This window comes from Vulpes vulpes, chromosome 13 (genome assembly GCF_048418805.1).
Source record: "Vulpes vulpes isolate BD-2025 chromosome 13, VulVul3, whole genome shotgun sequence".
Classification (NCBI taxonomy): domain Eukaryota; kingdom Metazoa; phylum Chordata; class Mammalia; order Carnivora; family Canidae; genus Vulpes; species Vulpes vulpes.
This window is the reverse complement of record NC_132792.1, coordinates 127,978,664-127,999,222: the sequence shown is the minus strand read 5'-3', so window position 1 is coordinate 127,999,222 and position 20,559 is coordinate 127,978,664. Positions and strand designations below refer to the sequence as shown.

The window sequence follows — 20,559 nt, the reverse complement described above, 5'->3', positions numbered from 1 at the left end:
TCTTCTAATCTATGTTCCATAATATTGTCCTTTGATCTTCTAAAGAACAAACTATAACCTTGCATTTGTTCTAAGGATCAAAGATAATGCAGCTAAAGTTACTTAACATAGTATTTGGAACATAGTAGAAACAAACAAATGTGGCAATTATTTTGTTACTTTCCAACTTAAATCTATTGGAAGGTTACAACTTCTCCCCATCACTCAGCTTATTCCTTAATGATGTCCTTGGGGCAAGTTACATCCCTCTTCTAGAGCAAACTTACTCCTCAGAACTCATCCTGGCCAAGCCCTGCCTTTACACTATGTTCACTCATTCTTGCAGTCAGACTAGATCTGAAGCAGGCTGGTTCTCTCCTCTATGCCTTTACTCTAGTATTTATTACATCCAGAAAAGCCTTCTGGTTACTTTCACCAGGCAAAATTCTGTGCAATTCCCAAGGTCCACTCAAATACAGTCTTCCCTCTTGAAGGCTTTTCTAATTTGCTCACGAGTGAGCTCTCCTCCCAATGAACTCCTAATGCCTGATATCTTTTATTGTAACTAATTGTGTTCTGGTATCAGTCTTTTCTATTATTTCACAAAGGTCCTGAAGGATAGGGACTCTACTTAAACTCTTTTGTTTCCCTGGCCATGCACTTTACACTTGCTACCTGTGGAATATATCATTTGTATTGAAAACAAAGTAAAGGAAAATGAATTTAACTTTAAAAAGTATTTTTGAGTATTTCTTTGATATTTATAATAAATACCCACTTTTCTCTGATAATAGATATGATTAAAGCTTGCATTTCAGGGGCTGATATATTGCTTTTAAAAGACTAAATTAAGAGTCAATGTCTTGGTTGAAGCCACACACCTAATAGTTCCTCTAAGAATAAATAAGAAGAAAATATGTAATTTGTATGACGAGATTGGGCGTTCAGGGTGGCATGGCCATAGATTGTAACTTGTATGAAAAGATTTAAAATTTGTTATTTGCATCTAAAAATCATAGTGCAAAAGAAACTTTGAGAATTTATTAAATTTTGAAAGCAATAGAGGATAGAAAAACCTCAAAGACATCTTCTCTGTTTTTAATTAACACCTAGTGTGAGCACAAAAATTATTTTAATAGTTAAACACAATTTATATTTCTTTCAAAAATCTTTGAACCCAATTTTTAAAAATCAAGAAAAAAACCTCAGGAGACTAATGGCATTTGAGGTGAGACTCATGGAATTTGCAACCTTACCCATCTCTCCATCAATGACATAAAGAGGCTCAGTCCCTTAATTTTGCCCACGTGAAGTGATGCTGCATTGCTTAACAGTGAGCTGAAAACATAGTTTTAGAAGAAACTAACTGAAACAAATTCTGAATATGAAAACTTTATAAAAACAACACAGCTTGAGCCTTAACTATGCTAAATAATGCAAATATATTTTATTCACATGAAAAAAATGTTAGTAAGAATTTCAGTCTAATTACAAAACTGTCTGACTGGAATGGTCTGTGAAGTGTGGTTATGAATAAAGATATGTTGAAAGGTAGAATCCATTTTAATCATATTAATTCTTTAGCATGTTCAGAATTTGAATTTGAATATTAAAATAAGTTTTGAAATTGAGAGAAAAAAGACAAAAGCTACGAATAACAAATTGTTGCTTCCAGAAATTTTTATTTATTTTGTCCAGAAATTTTTATTTAAATAATTAGTAATAGAACTAATTATTTGAATTGTTTAGTTTTTATTGATTAAAATGGTGGAAGTAGTAAAAATAATTTGTAAAGTACGGCATATAAATGTAGCCAACTTTATTTTTTTTAAGATTGATTTTATGTATGTATGTATGTATGTATGTATGTATTATTTTCTTAAAATTTATTCATGAGAGACAGAGAGGCAGAGACACAGAGGGAGAAGCGGGGTCCCTGTGGGGGGTCCCCACTCCCTGTGAGGAGCCCAACGTGAGACTCAATCCCAGGACTCCAGGATCATGCTCTGGGCGAAAGGCAGATGCTCAACTGCTAAGCCACCCAGGCATCCCTCTTTATTTATGTATTTGACAGAGAGAGAGAAAGTGAAAGAGCACAAGCAGAGGAGTGGCAGAGGGAGAGGGAGATGCAGATTCCCCCCTGAGCAGGGAGTCTGATGTGGGCCTCCATCCCAGCACCCGTGGATCATGACCTGAGCCAAAGGCAGAGGCTCAACTGATTGAGCCACTCAGGCACCCCAAATGCAGCCAACTTTAATAAGAAGAGAGCAAAGTTGCTAAAAATAATACTAGTATCAATGATATTAAAACATCATCCTTTTTTAGAAGTTAACAAGTATGCAATGGTAGGGAAACATACTATATCAGAGAAATAAAAGCTTCAGAGTAATATCTGTTTCCCTTTTTACTCTTCTCTGCCACTTCCTCCTTTCTTTTAGGTAATATGACAGCAATGTCAATATGTGGGTACCAGGCTAGGTGTCTGAATAAACACCATCATTCTATCTGCCTTATATCAAAAGAATCTATTATAAATCAGGAACTCATTTTAGCTTTAAGTGGGCTCTTTAAAAATTTACCGTTTTTTTTTTTAAGATTTTATTTGAAAGAGAGAAAACATGCACATGCATCAAGAGTGGGGGGGGCGGAGGGAGAAGGAGACTCCCCACTGAGCAGGAAGCCTGAGGCGTGGCTGGATCTCAGGATCCTAGGATCATGACCTAAGCCAAAGGCAGGTACTTAACTGATTGAGCCACCTAGGTGCCCCAAAATCTAACGGTTATTAATGAAATATCACCTCACACTGGTCAGAATGGCTAAAATCAAAACCACAAAAAACAAGACATGGACATGGCCAACATGCACATGAGAAAATGCTCTGCATCACTTGCCATCAGGGAAATACAAATCAAAACCACAATGAGATACCACCTCACACCAGTGAGAATGGGGAAAATTAACAAGGCAGGAAACCACAAATGTTGGAGAGGATGCGGAGAAAAGGGAACCCTCTTACACTGTTGGTGGGAATGTGAACTGGTGCAGCCACTCTGGAAAACTGTGTGGAGGTTCCTCAAAGAGTTAAAAATAGACCTGCCCTACGACCTGGGTTGTAGACCCAGCAATTGCACTGTTGGGGATTTACCCCAAAGATTCAGATGCAATGAAACGTCGGGACACCTGCACCCCGATGTTTCTAGCAGCAATGGCCACAATAGCCAAACTGTGGAAGGAGCCTTGGTGTCCATCGAAAGACGAATGGATAAAGAAGATGTGGTTTATGTATACAATGGAATATTACTCAGCAATTAGAAACGACAAATACCCACCATTTGCTTCAACGTGGATGGAACTGGAGGGTATTATGCTGAGTGAAATAAGTCAATCGGAGAAGGACAAACAGTGTATGTTCTCATTCATTTGGGGAATATAAATAATAGTGAAAGGGAATATAAAGGAAGGGAAAAGAAATGTGTGGGAAATATCAGGAAGGGAGACAGAACATAAAGACTCCTAACCCTGGGAAACGAACTAGGGGTGGTGGAAGGGGAGGAGGGCGGGTGTTGGAGGGGAATGGGTGACGGGCACTGAGGTGGACACTTGACGGGATGAGCACTGGGTGTTTTTCTGTATGTTGGTAAATTGAACACCAATAAAAATTAATTAAAAAAAAAAACAAGTGTTGCTGAGGATGTGTAAAAAAGGAACCCTCTTGCACTATTGGTGGGAAGCAAACTGGTGCAGGCATGATGGAGAACAGTATGGAGGTTCTTCAAAAAGTTAACTATAGAACTACCCTACAGTCTAACAATCAAACTATTGGGTATTTGCCCCCAAAATATGAAAACACTAAATCAAGGGGATTCATGCACCCCTGCATTTATAGTAGCATTATTTACAATTCCCAAGGTATGGAAGCAAGTCCAAGTGTCCATCAATAGGTGAATGCAATAAAAAAGATGTGTGTGTGTGTGGGGTCTATGTGTATAATTCAGCCATGAAAAAGAATGAAATCTTAACAACAACAACAAAAAAGAATGAAATCTTGCCATTCACAACAACATAGATGGAACTAAAGAGTATAATGCTAAGTGAAATAAGTCAGTCAAAGGCAAACACCATACGATTTCACTCATGTGGAATTTAAGAAACAACAACAACAAAGAAATGAACAAAGGGAAAAGGGAGAGAGAGAGAGAGAGAGAAAGAGACAGAGAGATAAAGAGAAAAAAAAAAACCAATAAATAGACTCTCACTCTAGAGAACAAACTGGGTCACCAGAACGGAGGTGAGAGGATGGGTGAAACAGGTGTTGGGGATTAAAGAGTACAGTCATCATGATGAGTACTGAGTATCGTATAGAACTGTTGGATCACTATATTTTATACCTGAAATGAATATAATACTGTCTGTTAACTATACTAAAATTAAAATTAAAAATGTAATTTGAAAAGAGTCAATGTAGATGTACTACAGCCTCCTCTCACTCTCTCAGTCTTCTCTCCTTAACAAGCCACTGATGAATCTTTCTCCATGAAACCCTCCATCTGATGCCTTCCATACTTAATCTACTTTACTGTCTTTCCCTTTGACTCCCAAACGCTTCTCTGCCATTGTCCTCCCAAAAGCTACAGTGAAGAAGTCTCCTGAAATCTGTATTTGCTATGGTTCCTATTTGCCTTTACTCTTTCTATATGCTTTCTTCTTTGTCAAGCTCATCTAATTTCAAAGCTTTGATTTCCAACTGTATAGCTCATTCATTCGTTTATTCAACACATGGGGGAAAAGTACCAAAGAAAGTGCCAGTCCTTTCCTTAAGTAGTGTGTAGTCTATTTAATAGGCAAAACAGGCAAATAAACGGACACTAGACTACACTGTGGAATAAGAATTTCAATGAGGTAAGTGCAGTGTTCTGGAAAAAGCATTAAAAAGATATATAATCCAATCTTGGGAGACCAGGAAAGTTTTCTGAAAATTTTGATACATAATTCAAATCCTAAATAAAAGACAGGAGCTATGAAGCACAGAGGAGGTTGCAAGCAAAGAAAACAGCACATGGAAATGCTTGTGATCAAGAGGATAGTGTCATTTAACAAACAGCCAGTAATCTGGTGGCTATGAGGCACAGTGCGGGGCAAAAAGTTCTGAATTGAGCAGACACAATGGCAAACATGGCTACATAAAAATAGGCTTCATATTCAAGCTAAAAAGCTTGGACTTCATCCTATGGGCAATGGGGGATCAACTGGAGTTATGAAATCTCTGAAGAAGGCATGCACAAGTGGAGTTTTGGAAAGGTCATTTTAGACCCAGGGCAATAACTCTATGGGTGTGGGACAAAGAAAAAAGGGCATGATTAGAAGACTGGTTGTTCCCAGAAGATATGACTGGTTAGAATGAGGTGCGGAGATATTTTTTTCTCTTTGAGGCATTTTATATGCACATATGTATTGTATCCCTATGGAAAAGAATCCCACAATTTTCCCTCCTGCATGTTTTTGTCTTTGCTTCTTCATGGTCCGTGATGCCAGGTGAGGCTGTTAGTCCAATGAAACCAAACTGGTAAGATAGGGTCAGATTGTTATGCCACTTTTCTAGATCTTTGAATTGTACATCAAAACTGGGACTGATCACTCCACATTTGTTTAACTTGACTGAGAGGCTCACAACAATTTTCCCAGCTCTGTGATCAATGATTTCAAATTCACCAATGAAACTAACCATGTTTCATCATCATAGTTAGAAGCTGGACAATGAACTTGGAGCACAGCCTAATAAGAACCTGGCATTTGCCTCCCTTTTTGGGATTGCTAATGATCTTAAGAGCATCTGCCAGAACGTTCATTTGCACCATGATGGCAGCAAGGAAATATGTCAGGAAGAGCAGTGGAGGGATATTAAAGAGAATTCTACACAGATTTGGGGATAAAATTGAGTCCAATTTTTGATTTGTTGAGTAAATGAAAAGCCTGTTAAAAATCCTAGTGAAAAATCTCTACGAGAGAGTTGGATCTATAGACCAGGAGCTCAGGAGGAATGTGTATTCGCACCAGTCATGAGGAAAATAAAGAAGTCAATAAATGAGAAAGATAATGTTTGGCTCTCAAAAATCCTGAGAGTAGAGAGGCAAGTAGAGAAATCTGTGAAGAATACTAAGTTGGAGTGTGAGAAATTTTTAGTACAAACACTCCATCCAGAGGATGGAGTAATGGAAGACAAAAAGGAGCAAAAAATGCTAAAAGAGGACAGATTAAGGGCTGAGAAATGATAGTTGAATTTAGCAACAAGAAGAATATTACTGGCTGTACTGAATAAAGTTTCAGATTATAAGTGGAGGATACAAGCAAGATTCCAGTGAAGTGAGAGAGGAATTATAGAGAGAGGGATTAGGACAGAAATTACAACTGAGTTTGTAAAATGAAGAGAGGAAAGTAGCTAGGATGGACTACCTATCAACACAAGAGTGTTTTGTGATGGGAAAAAATAGTGGTAAATAAACCACTAAATATATGGTAGTTCAGGATAGACAAGAGAAATAGGACGGATGAAACAAAAACCCTGAGGTGGTGCTAGAGGTAAGGATAGTAAGCACAGGAAGCCTAAACCAGATGGGAAAGGAGGCAAGAATGGCTGTAGACACTGTCATATATTTTGTGAGGCACAAAGCCAGAAAATTGACAAATTTCCTCTTTGATTTATATTTTCTCTAACAAGTTATGGTCTAATGCTGAGAATGACAGAGAATGTGTCCACTTGGGAGACTTCAGGAAAATGAAAGCTTTGAATAATCACTACCACTGAGTAGAAGCAGTGACTAGGAAAACACAATTGCCAGGAGACTCCGAAGGTCTGATTGAGGCTGGAAGCTGTGAACATCTTGGGGGCAATAATTTATAGCATTGAGTAATTTTTTCATAATGTATGCAGAATTTCATGTAGAGATGGGAACATAGTGAGATTGACCAGGGACTAGAGAGTCGGTGTATTACTAGAAGGACAAACCGAGAGAAAATTGGAAGCATTTGTGAGTTGAAGTGGCTGGTTGTTTTGCTGTTGGTATAAGGATTCCTTGGATGTCTATTTCTCCCGTGAGAGGGACAGTATGGGTATATTGATTATCACTGCGCCTCCAATGCAGGGACAAGCACATTTTGTGTGTACATAATTATTAAATGCATGAATGATCCTATCTGCAAGCCTGGTTTCTCCTGTTACTGTTTTATTATAGCATCACATCACAGAGAGAAGCCTGGGCTTCTACCATCCTCATATATCACAGAATATAATATTCCACAGAGGTCTTATTTAAGATGATGGGAGAAATTTGTATGATATAATCTAAGCTAAGCAATAGCTACATTTCTGCCCCATTCTTTATTTATTTTTCCCCATACTTTATTTTTAAACTGTCTACATCCCTGTCAGTGTGTTTGCACCTTCTCCCATGAGGTGCTGTGCTTAGAATCGATGGTTTGCTCAAATGTTTCAATTACTAGTTACAGAGGTATTCTCAACTGCGCAGCCTTATTTAACTTTTAGTGGCAGTCCCTGCAAGCCATGTCCCTGGGATTTGCTTCAGTGAGAGAATATGTAATGTGTGGGAACATTTGACAGAATCTGCAGGAGATGCAGGTGGGTAAAGAGCAAGGGCATGAGAAGGAGCTGCATGAGCTCCTGTTCTCAGCAATCCCAGGGAAGAAGGGGCCCTCAGCTGCCAAGCATTCATACCCAAATCTTTGCTCTTATTTCTCTTGGAAAGAGCTGGATAGAACAGTTGGGGTGTGGTTAAAGGCAAGTTAAGGCACTGGGTTAAGAAGTCTTTTGCACTTTCAATAATTTCTTTCTGTTTATGGTACTGCATCAGTGACCAAAAACTTATTAGGCTACCATTGCCCATATGTTTGTAAATTAGGTCTATTTATCAACTTGAGAGCCCAGCAGGAGCTGGAAAACATTAATAAAATTTAGGGTTCATATTTATACAAAGGCAAGATGATGGAAATTTACCTATTTTTAGGGGGGCAAGATACTCTCCTTCCTTGATGGCTGATCATTGCTTCCAGATATTGTAGAAATGTCTCAGAAGAGAAATCAGGGCTTTTCATGCCCAACCACCCAACACCTCCATCTTATCTCCTGCTATTGGCCAGCATAAAAGTGTCATTCCAGAAAAGCTGGCCTACTTTCTGTCCCTAAACTGTAGGAAAATAAATGTCTACAACTGCTACTTTTCTAAGTTGGAAGCAAATGGTCTGACCTTGAATCATGTTAGAAAGACAGGATATCTGCAGGGTGTCAGGATACTTTCCAATGGCTTTACATTTGTTGAAAAATTCTCAGGAAAGAAAAAAATCAAAGCATAACCTAAAGCAGTTATTTCACTTAATATAATATCATTTCAGGCCTAAAGATAAATATCCAAATGATAAATTTGTCTTTTTAAGTGACTCTGTTATCCTTGCTATGCCTTTCGCTTGGGTTTTCCAGCGTGCTGTAACATTTTATCCACTAAATCATGTTTTGTTTCTAATAGGAGCTACTATTTGCTCATAAAACTCATTTTTTCCATAGAATAAAAGCAACCTCCTTAGGCTATTTCAGAACATTACAGCTGTGGTTGGATAACATCTATCCTTGACTTTACTTAGAGAAAAATAGATTATTTGAAACCTATGGATTGACAACCCTGGGAAGTTTCTCTTTCTGTTCTATAGCTAAACACTCTGTATGTCATGGAGGGACATGGAAGCCTACAGGTTTTCACTTTGAGGTAAACCTCCATCTAGAGTGTGAACCATGAATATTGAAATATAAAAGATAAAAACAGGCTATTTATTATGTTACTAATCATTTTATTTAAAAATATTCAATTCAAGAACATTTAAATGCCCAATATGTGCCAGGCACTCTAAAAATGCCAGAGACAGAATGAGGGCAAAATGAAGACCTTCTAACTCATAAAGCTCCTACTCTAGTGAATATGTGCCCCAGACTTTGTAAAATGTCCTAAAGCGAGACCATCATGTGACAATGGAGGGACAGTCCAAGCCTCTGTCAACAAGGAAGTGTTATGTCAATACACCCTTGATAGAGGTCAATCCTCAAACATATCCTTAGAAGAGGTCAGTCCTAAGATGTCCTGAGAAGAGATCCAGGATTGATCAATCCTGGAGTCAGATATGAGAATTCAGAAACTGTATTTGAAGCCACCAGTAGGATGAAGGAAAACTGTACCCTTTTCTTATTCACTAGGAATCAGTTAATCCCAGACTCTGGGCCTCAATATGCCTGGAGGATTTTCAGTGTTGGGGATGTTGGCCACTGTCCCTAGAAGTTGAGGAGGGCAACACGGAAACAGCTTCTAAAGAGGTACAGACAGATCCGGACTGTGAAGGGGGTAACGGTTACTGTTTGTGATGTATTTTCCTTCTACTCCCTGTGAGATTCAAAAACATCTTGTGAAAAGTTAGTCTGGTAGGTGAAAGTGAAGTCTGTGAAGAAGTACAGGCTTCCCACCACCCAGGTAGGAGTGGTGCCCATGGTTGGGGTCAAAGTGATAGCAACAGAGGGTCATTGTTCTGGAATACAGCAATTTCTAAAGGGCAATGGAGGCTCTGGCAAGAATGTGGGCATCACAAATAGGTGGGAGGAAGGGATATGAGATGCTGATTCATGAGTGGTCCAGGAAAATGATCACATACAGGAAGGGGAAGACACTGAGTGGGACTGGCAAATATGCTAGAATTTTAGTTGTGGCTACCTGAGTGCTTTTTGTGAATGCTTTTTACTCTCCTCCTATTTCCCAGATTACCTACAGTGGGTTTATAATGGTTTATATAATTCAAAATGTTTTAAGAAAACTGTGTGCATTATAAGGTACTATATAAGACATCTGACATCTATCCCCACAAAAAGTCTGTTGAACAACATACAAGCAGTTCTTAGGGGGTCCCTGAGGCAATAATCAAGAGACACCTGGCAGATCACTTAGTGAAGGCTAAGGCTTCAGTGGTGAAGCTCTCAGGAGGATAATAAACAAGTGTGTGTCCATCACTGCTTAGAAAGAGGCCCACAACTATCCAGATCACAGATGTTTTCATGGATGAACCCCAGCAGAGGAAAAATCAAATGTCAGGTTTGCTGAAATAGCCACGCAACTATTGATAGCCTGAAAATCTGTCACCCCCCCCTCTTTTCGTGGCTATTCCATAAGATCAAAGTGCTAGTAACATCTGGCAGATCCCTTTTAAAATTAAAAAAGCAGTTACTTCTAGAAAGTGACAAAATCACAGCCCAAGTGTGTGCCTTACATGAAACAGAGTTAATCAGAATTCTACATGATGTACATGGTGCACACCAGTGGGTCTCAAATGTCTAGACACTGGAAAGGAGCAATTCTGGGTAGTTACAGAGATGACATGATTATAACAAAATGGCAAATTTTATTTTATTTTTTAAAAGATTTTATTTATTTATTTATTTATTTATTTATTTATTTATTTATTTATGAGAGAGAGAGAGAGAGGCAGAGACCTAGGAAGAGGGAGAAGCAGGCTCCATGCAAGGAGCTTGATGTGGGATTTGATCATGGATCCCAGGATCATGCCCTGAGCCAAAGGCAGATGCTCAACCGCTGAGCCACCCAGGCATTGCAATAACTGCAAATTTTAAAAGGGATTCTAGTTTTATTAGACATAAAGCCTTCTTTGCCTATAGGGGAATTCTCAAAATATAAAACTCATATTGTATGTTACATTGAGTTTCTTGGCCCCATTATTTTAAAAAGGCCTTTTTTTTCTGTGAAAGCAGAAAAAAAATGTATGGTTTGCAACCAAATGATAGTGAAGAGACAGGTGCATTCATGCTATGGTAGGATCACATTCTGGTCACAAAGCTTCTATGAGAATCGCTATCTTGTGTTCTGTGCTGTTTTTGTGAACATTTCCTGCCACTCTTATATATAACAATTGGAAAAGCTTTATGAATAGGACAAGTAGGCTTGTTCTCAGCTCAAATAGAAAATCCTAACTCATTCTTCAGCTGGGAAATAAAAAATACTGTTATCTTAATAAAAGATAAAGGGGCCTGACTTTTCATACAGCTCTTACACAACAGTCTATGGCTACCTCTGGATAACGAATATAATCACCTACATTTCCCTGTCCTTTTTCTGAGTGGCCAATCCTGATGAATTGGCCTATTTCAGTGATGCCCTATGCTCCAGGCCTTATTAACTTTATCAAATCCTTTCTACTTTTCTTTTCCTCTTTATAATTTCTTTCTTTACTTCCTTTCTTCCTTTCCTTCCCTCCAAGCCTCCTACTTTTTAAAAAATGTGTATGCTATTTCTTCCTGAAACAAAAAAATTCAAGTTGGCTTATAAAAGGAACATGTGTACACAAAGGGTTAATGAAAATAGACAGTGAAGACCTAAAAAGAAGAAAACAACAAAGACATCAACCAGCTGCCAGAAGAATTAGACAATGCTATGGGGCAATTGAGCTTTTCCATTTCGTCTTTATTTTTGTTTTTGTCTAGTTCATAGGATAGAAATATCAATCTCTGCTGAGATATGAAATGTGCCTAAGTGAAGTTAAACAACTATTTGAAAGTAACTCTGGCATAATTATGCTTGTTCAAGTTTTACAAGCAAAAAGATGGCAATTCTAATTTGATTCCCAGCTGTTTTTAGTACTTTCCTTAATTGTTGGAAACTCTAATAAGTAGTATATAAAAAAAATCTGCCAATCAGGTATAAATGGGAAAGATTATAAAACTCTGGAACTGGTATTTATAGATGCATGTGCTGGCCAGTACAAACCAAAAGAGGGTATTGGTATAAAGAAGTGGCACCTACTGAATCTCTAACAAATGCATGTATGTTGGCATCATGTCTGATACATATCACATGTGAATCCCAGCTCCATATCTCAACTTGGCTCTAAGCCTTAGGGATCTCAGCAGTAAAATGAAATTGATACTCCTCTGGATCTGAAAGTGTTAATGTTTTGAAATCAAATGTATCTGGATTTGAATACTGGTTCTATCTTTTAGTAGCTTCATGGTCTGAGACTTAAGTTTTCTGATATACCACCTACTTCATGAAGTTTCTTTCTCTTTTTTCCTTAAGACTGAATAACATATATCAATTTCTCAACATGGTGTTGGCATATTGTTGGTGTTAAGTACATGTGAACTCTCTTGTCTCCTTCCTATTTACAAGAATTAAATAAGAAGAAATCATCCAGCATGGTACCTGGAAGGAACTCATTAATTAATGTTAATATATTGTAATTCTTTTCCATTGTTATTTGCAATATAATTATGGAGAGGGAATATGAAGGCAGCCAGAAGCCCAAGCAGAAAATACTTCTATCAACAGGAAAATGGCCTCTTGTTGGCTTAAAACCATAGGAGACATATTGGGAGAAATTACTCCTATTCTGATAATGAAAACTTCTATTTATGGACTTTATTAAGACTTTTCAGTATATACTTTGGGTTTTGAGTTTTAATTGTATAGAGGAACTGCATAGTTATATTAGTCAAACAATAAAAGCAATCTTATTCCATTATGAAGTATAGTACTTAAATGTAAATGTAAAACATACACATATAGATACATAATGAAGAAATGGGTACATTCAGATAATAAGTTAAATGAGACAGTTGGTCTTAACAGGTTGGGTGTGATTGAGTTTTAATTGTTGGTACTGATTACTTTGAATGGGAGACATCATGGAGCAAGCATCTGCAGACTTTTTCACTTTCTGCCTTGATAGAGTATTCCTAAGGGCCAATGGTCATCAAGTGAGAGATTCCTGATGATATTAAATGTACAAGATACCATTATTTAAAAGGTGGATACTAATGGAATACAGGCAAAAAAGAATTACTGCTCTCTTGTGAGGAGAAGCTAATAACACACTGAAATGAATACATAAAGGAAACCATGGCTCCTGCTCCTCTCACATGAAAATAATTAGAATAGCATATAGTATTCCTTGTGTACATAACTATGAAGATTTGGCTGCAATAGCAGAGACATGGGTTGGGAGCAGGTGCCTAAAGATATGAGGAATTTATTCATATAAATTTAACTGTTATTTATAACAGAAAATGTACATTTGAAAGATGTATGCTTGGGTAATATTTATTATCCTGAACTAGATCAAACTAATCAATCTTGTTAGAGGTGTATGTGATAGTTCTAATCTATGATTTCTTGCATGTTATCACCAGAATGTTAAATGATGCCTTAGAAACCCAGAATATATTCCTATAATAGTTCACTGGCATTAGAATAATAATAAAGAAATCACTTTCTTTCATATTAACATGATAGCTTGCAGAATGGACAATAAAATGTGCATTTGTATACGCTTTTTTTTTACATGAGGGTCTTGATTATTTGCAAGTGTTTTAAAAGCTCCTATCCTCCTGCCACCAAAGCAAGATTGTTGTTTGAAATAGTATGAAGAGCATACAGAAAAGATTTTTTTTTTATATTTTGACTCAATAGATACACATTGGATTATGTAGAAAATACCTCTAACAAAAGGTATGCCCAGGATGTAGTATCTAAATGTAATATCAAATCTATGAAAATCAATTACTTTATTCCAAAAAACACAATGTAAAGGACCATTTGGTCAGGTGGATCCATGCATCACTCATGGTTGTCAACTACTTAAGGAAAAGCAGAATCTAAGCCTAAAATAATTGTGCCAAAAGAAGACACAAAGGCAATGGATTGGGATACCGAGGTTCTATATCTTTGACACTGTTTTTGTGAAAAATCTAATCTGATTTTTCGTGTTTTTCTCAGTTGACTTTTCAATTGTGAAATGAGTATGTCTTGCACGACTACTTCATGATATTGTTGTAGTAATCAAATAAAATAATCTATTTAAAATGATTTGGAATAGCATGAAATACTTTTCAGGTACAAAACATTATCAAGAATGATGGAATAATTCTATACTTTCTCAATTCTGATACATACTCATATTCCTCAGACTGATTTCTCTGACTAGTCAACGAAAACCATGAGATATGAAGGCTGTTTGTAACAGAATTTTATTATATTCATTAACAGAATTTTGGTCACTTTCTCTAGAAGACTGTGGAGGGTTAGGAGGTAGATGACAGACTCTAATGTTGAACATAATAGTTATGTTAATTAATTCAGTGACAATTAAGATACTCAATCCAGTTGAATGATGTGTAAACAAAATATCTGATTGATTTGTCTGAATCTCGATTTTCCAGATATTTTTACAATAGATAATATCTCTAGAGGAAGAAATTTTGCAACTATTCAGCATTAAGTTTTTATTCTGGATAAATCTGTATTTATTCTTAATCTTATTCTTCTATCTGCACTTTAAACCATTTCTTTCACACTGGGTGTAGTTTAGATAAAAGTTCATTTTAAATTTCTTTTTCTTCACTTTTCCCCACCTATTTAGGAGAACATAAACTGAATCATTGGTTACCATAAACTTAATATCACTTCAATGGATTCTCATTAGTAAAAATCAAGTGAGTATTGAGAACTGATTGATCTTGGCACTTCAGTCAATGATTGGAGATGTGTGTTCTCTGCCATTATGTTGTTTAGATTTGACTAAGGCAATAAGACTAACATGTGAAATAAAAGATAAAATTAAGCAACAAACTGAGTAGCAGCAAATGTAAATAATTCATGGTAAAGAAAAGCAATTGGGAGCTGAATAATGGAGAGAAGCGTTCACAGAATAGTTTGTGTTTGAAGGCTAGTATAAAAAATTGCATGCATTTTAAAGAATTCAATTTAACTAAATGTGTTTGCAAATGTCCAGAATTTTAAAAGAATCTAGCCTATTTAAAAATAAAATCAAGATTCAGGCACACTTGAATGCTGACTCATTTAAACTTCACAAAACACCATATTAAAAGCATTTTGCTGATGAAGAAAAAAAGAGAGAGAGAGAAATTAACCAACTTGTCTAATGCCCATAGCCAGTAAGTACCCAAATCAAGATTCAAGCTCAAGTATTTCTGCAAAGCTGATGACTCAACTTCAAATTCCAGGATGCCTATCAAGGAATACTGGGATATCAAGAAGCATAAGTGAACAGAGAGAAAGAGAAAGGTGGAACAAGCAGGGTAGCACTCAGAGAACACAGAGATACTTAATGTTCTTCAGTATCCAGGAGTCATAGTGAGGCTCATTTCAAATTCTAGCCCACATTAGACTGAGGATCTCAAAATACTCCCTACCTTGGTCAGCATCACTTCAAAAGCTGGGCAAGAATGACTCTTCCAATGAGAGGCAGCAAGGATCACAAATGAGCAAGGTGATGTCAAGAAGTTATTAATGTCTGTCAGTCATTTTGTAAATGGTGCCAACCTTCACTGAAACCGTGTCTTTTCATAAATTATCTCAAAATATCATCCACAATTAATGACATGATATTAGACACAAAGCATATTTACTAACAAATGATGAATAGGTTCTGGAGGATAAATTATGCGCACGTAAGGTAAAAGCTAATAGTACATACCATAGAAAAGCAGATCTGAAAGGCAGAAGAAATTTAGATGTGCAAGATTTTTGCAGTAACTACCCAAATTTGCTCACATATTTCTGCACCTATGGTCTTGGATAGTCCTTCCCTACACTGGTTCTGGACTTGGCCATGGTACTTGCCTTGGCAGAGTGTTTGTTTGTGTTGTGCGTGGAAATCTGAAAACCACTATAGTAAGAAACCAGTGCTAGTAGGCTGGAGTATGATAGAATGAGATGCACCTAACTGACAAATTATCAAATACCAATATGTACCCAAATCCTAGATCATCCACTCAACCACCTGGCTATAATCCAGAAGAAAACCCAACAGAAATCAAGCAAGCAAACTCCCAGAAGAGGTGAGCAGTCAATCCACAGAATTACAAACTAAATAAAATAGTTGTTTATTTTAAGCCAACAAGTTTACACAGCAAAAGCTATTTGATATGCTAGAACACCATTTCAAGCAATGGGAAAAACAAACAAAAGGTATACATCCTTGTTTTCCAAATAGAGACTTGGTAATCCAGAAGAATCATACTACAAGGACTGTGTGGTATGTTCAGGCAGAAAGAGTTTGGGCATCCTCCAAAAATCCTATGCCTCTAATGGTAGGAGAGCAGCAGAATATTCTTGTGCAACTGAGAGTAAAATAGAAAAATGCCATAGGGCCTTGGGAAGCACAGCACACTTTCCCACTTCACTCTTATCAGGTAGGCTTTAACTCTGAGGCTAGTGCAATTTATTCTGTGCTTTGTATTTTCACATATATTCTGTGTTCTCAGTAGTAGAGTTGTAAGGTATTAACAAAATTATTAACTCTGCGTTACAACAACATAAGCAAAGTTTGTAAATTAAATCATCATCATCAACAAGAAATCACATAAACAGACACCTGTATCCACATTAAAAATTTGGGAAGGGTGCCAAAACACATGCCCCCAAAGTCTAACAATATACTATATATTAGACCAGATTGCAAAACCCTCCTAAGAAAGCACCACAGTACTAAGTGGAGAAGACTGGAAGACTAATGAATCCTCCAAGTCTGCAGTGGGAAGGTCAGAACAGAAGAGAAGGAAACACGCCATTTTGGATGCTGTTCATGGAGTCACTAAACAGTAGCTTCTCTCTACCACGTGAAGAGCACATAACATGGAAGTCTGGCATGACCCCAGTATTCAGGTGACTGGCAACTGACAAAGCAGAATACAGAGTGAAAGTGTGGCCAATGAAAAGGGTTCATCACATCCAGAGACAGTATGGCACTGTGAAGACGTCCTGAGGCTGGGATCACTCCCAGTTCCACTCCTTCTCCACTATACTCAGTCTAACTAAAAACTAAAACTAACCTATTTATTAATGCAAATTAATATTACCATCACTGCAGCTTCTGCTGTAAAGAGAGGAAACTATGGCATTGAGTTATCCAAGACAACCCATCCACTCTGTCAAAAGTCAAACATCTGTTGAGGAATCCTTTATGTTTGAGGAAAATAAATGGGAAAACAATTCATAAAACAAATCCACAGACATTTCTAAGACATAACATGGCATGAAGTAAGCTTAACAACAGTCTCTTCTATGTTCAATTAAAACGGTAAAAGTGAATGACACTCATGTCATGAAAGAAGAGATGAAAGATGACTCACAAGACAACAGGCTCTGACTATAAGGGGGCATGCCAAAGGCAGGTGGAAATACAGAACTAGACATAATGATGAAAACTTGAAATGCAACAGATTTATTCTCCATTAATAGCAATAAAGATCTGAATTGCCAGTGGAGGAATTAGAATGAATTCTATAATGTGCAAACTTAACAAGTTTACCTAGAGGGAGAAGGAAAGGAAAGAGCTAAGAAAAGAAAGAGAAGAAAATGATAAATGGGTAAAAGGTAGAATAAAACATATTAGTAAATGTTATTTCAAAAGAATAAACCAGAATAAATAAACAGGAAAGTGATTAAATATAATAAAATGATTAAATAAAATAAAAAAATGAATATAAGACCAACAATAAATGTTACTATTTTCTGAGCAATTATTGTGCAATAAGTATAGTAATAAATTCCTGGTTACTGTTCTTTTTTAGTAGTAACTGCTTTATATACATTAATTCTTTAATTTTCAGGAAGGCACTAAGTAGTAGACATCATTATTGTATGCATATTAGGCATGAAGAAATGAAATCTAAATAATATATCAGGATAATTGTTTTTCAACTTAAGTAAACATGAATCAACAGACTTAACTGATTTAGCAGATCATACAAATACACCAACAAACAAACAAACCCCTAGCAGTTGTTTACTTATGTTTTGAATTTCAAAGATAGGGAAGACATCACAGAGATCTAGGCAGGGGAAAACACACACATACATATGCATATATATGTAGCTAAGTTGTCAACATACACACAGGCAACAAAAGTTAATGTCAGATACACAGGGATTCAGGAATTGAACAAATACATATAATCCTGAGAAACTGCTGGAAGAAGCTTTACAATAAATTAGTTAAAATACTAACAAAAATAACATTTAGTAAAGTAGTGATATAGAAAATTAGCATACATAAATTAAAATTTTTCATATGTACAAATAACTGGTTAGTAGATACAAGTGAAGAGAAAAACTTGCATATAATAGTAACACAAAATAAAATAACTAGGAACATGCTTAATATGAAACATGCAAAATCCCTATGAGGAAACTTAGAAACTCTCCTGAAAGAACTCACAAAGCAAACTTGAACAATCGAAGTCTGTAACTGGTCTGGGGAAGACAGAAGGAGCAGGTTTGAGAGGGGATACATCAGGGTTCTACTTTGGTCATGCTGAGACCATCCCCCAAGAGAGGCCACATACGCATCAAATAGACCAGTATGGAACAGCATGGAGAGGTCAGCATGAAAGCTATGAATCTGTGAGTCCTCCACATATGCCACTGAGCAAAAGTATGTATATGGAGAAAAGAAAGGCACCTAGGACAGAAACTTGGACATTCCAACATCCATAGATTATCTAGGAGTGCAGACTGTCACAGAAGGCTATGTGGGCAGTGACAAAGAACAAAAGCCATGAGTGTGACACCCTAGAAGCCAAAGACAATCACATCAATCAGGGAGGGAATTTCTTCTTATATTCCCAGTGCCTAGTCTATAGTAAGAATTCAGAAAATATGTGTTAAATGGATAAAAGTATGAATAGATCAATGAAGAAATAAATTTCTTCTAGAAAATCTATTAATCATGAAAATAGACCCAAGATGTAAATGAAAACAAAACTTTTAGATGAATCCTGCATGTGTATTACATGGATATGTGGATATATGTGTGTATAAATGTCAAAATCGTCCTAAATTCTAATTAAAGGTCTAAATATAGCTTTATTTAAAAAGAATAATACAATAAAGCCACTTGTCTAATAGTATCAAAATCTCTAGTAAAATATACAACCAAATGTGCACTGAATTACAATAGAAATGGAAAGGTATTAAATATTCAATAACAAAATATTGAACACTAAATGTACAAATAATGTGGATTTACTGGTCTTATGAAGACCCTGAACACCATGCAACCTTCTCGATGGGCCACAGAACCTGTTCCTACAGCCAGACATTGATGTCTTCCAACTTGTCACAAAATCCTCTTTCAACAAATGACTGACATCTGGACGTTCCAATGACCCTAGAGGTCTTCAAACAACCACTTGACAGCCAGATAGAAACCTGGCATGAGGCATAATTTATTTTTAAATTTTTAGAAAATTTATACGGTTAAAATTAAATCTGTTACTATAATAACTATTTAGTCTCTCTTTAATGAGCAGTTACAAAATGCTATGATTAATTTCATATATGCAGCTATTAGAGTAACTTTAATGATGTCAGTTATGTCCTTGGCCATATTTCATGAAAATTATACTGCCAGATTGATACATTTCTGTGTGCAAATCTGTTATTACTTCAGAACAGTCACCAATGCTTCCCGCTCTTCTTAAAATCTAGTGTTTTACTTTGTAGAAGCTGAATTAGTTCATTCAAACTAACCAACCAACCAACCAAACAACCAACAACAACTAGTTTTTTGGCCAGTCATAAATATGAACCAAAGAACATGTATGATACTTCCTGGATATGATTGATTTTAACTTTCCATATAGCTTCTAACGAAGATTTACAACTTCCTTAAACTGCAGAGCAAGCAAATAAAATCAGTTTTTCATACACGTTATAGCTAAAGTGGTATCTGGTGTAAATTACGAACAATGACTGTCTCTTATAAGCTGTTTCTTACAATCACGTATCTCCCCTGCTTTTCAGACTAGGATTAAAGTACATTTTTTGGTCTTAACTCACAAGAAATACTCTTGAATCCACTTCACCCTTTGAGCAACAGCATTTTTTTTTGTAAATTCATAGTTCCCTGATTGTCAATGACTATGTCAATCTGTTTTTTAGCACTGGGGGATTTTGTCTGGTGTTACAGTTTGTAAAGTCAGCCTGAGTTGAGACCAAAAGGTAAACTTGTTAAGACTGTGACTACTTGTCCCAGGAATCATCTCTTTTTTCACTTAGTAACAATATGATGCTGACAATAGGTGCTTCATCTTTACTTGTTTTCATCCTTTTTAACCTGCTAGAATAAGTATTCTAAAAGCTCATGTAGCAGTTGAGCAGGGGGTGTGCACAGACATTTATGATAGAATTACATCTACATTTTCCGATAACATGGCTTTATAAAGTTAGCTCTGAATGAGGAAAAATAGAAACTTTGCCTTTCAATATACTGTTATTTCTAAACCATTCTAAGGTGGTAACCAACAGAGGCAAGAACAAAAATCATGCTGAATTCTTTTCTAATTGACTTGACAGTTTGCTGTGCGGTTGGTGTATTGCCATCGTTCCCTACTATGTATGTCATTCTCAGTCACTGTAATATCAATTTTAATAAGCTTTTTGTTTGTTTTCTTTGCATCTTCTGTAAACAAAATACATGTTATTTTCATTTCAGGAATGTAAA

The 20,559-nt window shown here is 36.5% G+C and overlaps 1 protein-coding gene across 8 annotated transcripts in view; it reads right to left on the bottom strand.

Moving 5' to 3' along the window:
- Window positions 1–20,559, bottom strand: part of RGS7 (regulator of G protein signaling 7) — a 501,308-nt gene that overhangs the window by 138,730 nt on the left and 342,019 nt on the right. The window lies entirely within an intron of this gene.